Raw genomic sequence first — 937 nt, forward strand, 5'->3', positions numbered from 1 at the left:
AGTACACAGATACAGAGGACTTGATCTCTCTGTGCTCCAATTTCATACCGGTTGTGACGATTAAACTGTATATTAAAGGCCAGGGCGACCTCAAAGCTGCGTGGGTGCAGCTACTTCCTCTGGGCTGGGGGAACGTCTGCTCCAGCCGCAGGGGGCGGTGCCCTGCCCTGTCCCAGGGCAAGGCCGGGAGGATGCAGGAGGTGTGGTGTATGGACGAGTCTCCGGAGCACCAGAGGAAGACCCCCGACTGGAGCCCGGCCGCCAGGTGGACCTGGAGCAGCGGCGTCAACGCGGGGTATTTTACTGGAAACTGGACCCTGACAAATACGACAGTGATCCAGAATTAGAAAAGATCCGAAAAGAAACTCCTCGTGGATGGACATAATAAACATATTCAAAGATAAACTACCAAATAATGAAGAAAAGATTAAAATCCTTTATGAAGAACCATTACACTTGGATGATGAAATTCTATATATCTTGGATGCTCTCTGGAAATTTATACACTACTTGTTACTGTCCTATACATGATAATTGAGCAGAAAATCAGTCATTTTCTTTTTGCCTTTGTATTGCAGACTTGAGGCTAGTTTGTCTTTCCTATGCAAGATTATTTGATCAGATTTTTTTTAAATGAAACTAACAATAAAACTGATTTTTACATTCACTTTCTATAACTAAATAAAAAGTAGTGGTTCAGTAGCCCTGTGTTAGTATATGCATTCAACTTTAAACCAAATGAAACTTTAATCTCTCAGAATGCAATTATTTAGCATATTCTATTTAGATTTTAATCCAGGTATCAGTCAATGTCTGCTTTATAAGAAAATATAATAATAGATAATAGAACCAATCAAATATATTTTTTTCTTCCCAAATTTATACTTGGGTCAAACAGTGGAATGGGGAAGAACCTCTTCTATTCTGGCTATACTCT

General features: G+C 40.1%; 1 pseudogene; it reads left to right on the forward strand.

Moving 5' to 3' along the window:
- The first annotated feature begins 191 nt into the window (after positions 1–191).
- LOC119512155 lies at positions 192–531 on the forward strand (annotated as a pseudogene).
- Positions 532–937: the final 406 nt, after the last annotated feature.

The sequence above is a fragment of the Choloepus didactylus genome, chromosome 2 (assembly GCF_015220235.1).
Source record: "Choloepus didactylus isolate mChoDid1 chromosome 2, mChoDid1.pri, whole genome shotgun sequence".
Lineage (NCBI taxonomy): Eukaryota > Metazoa > Chordata > Mammalia > Pilosa > Megalonychidae > Choloepus > Choloepus didactylus.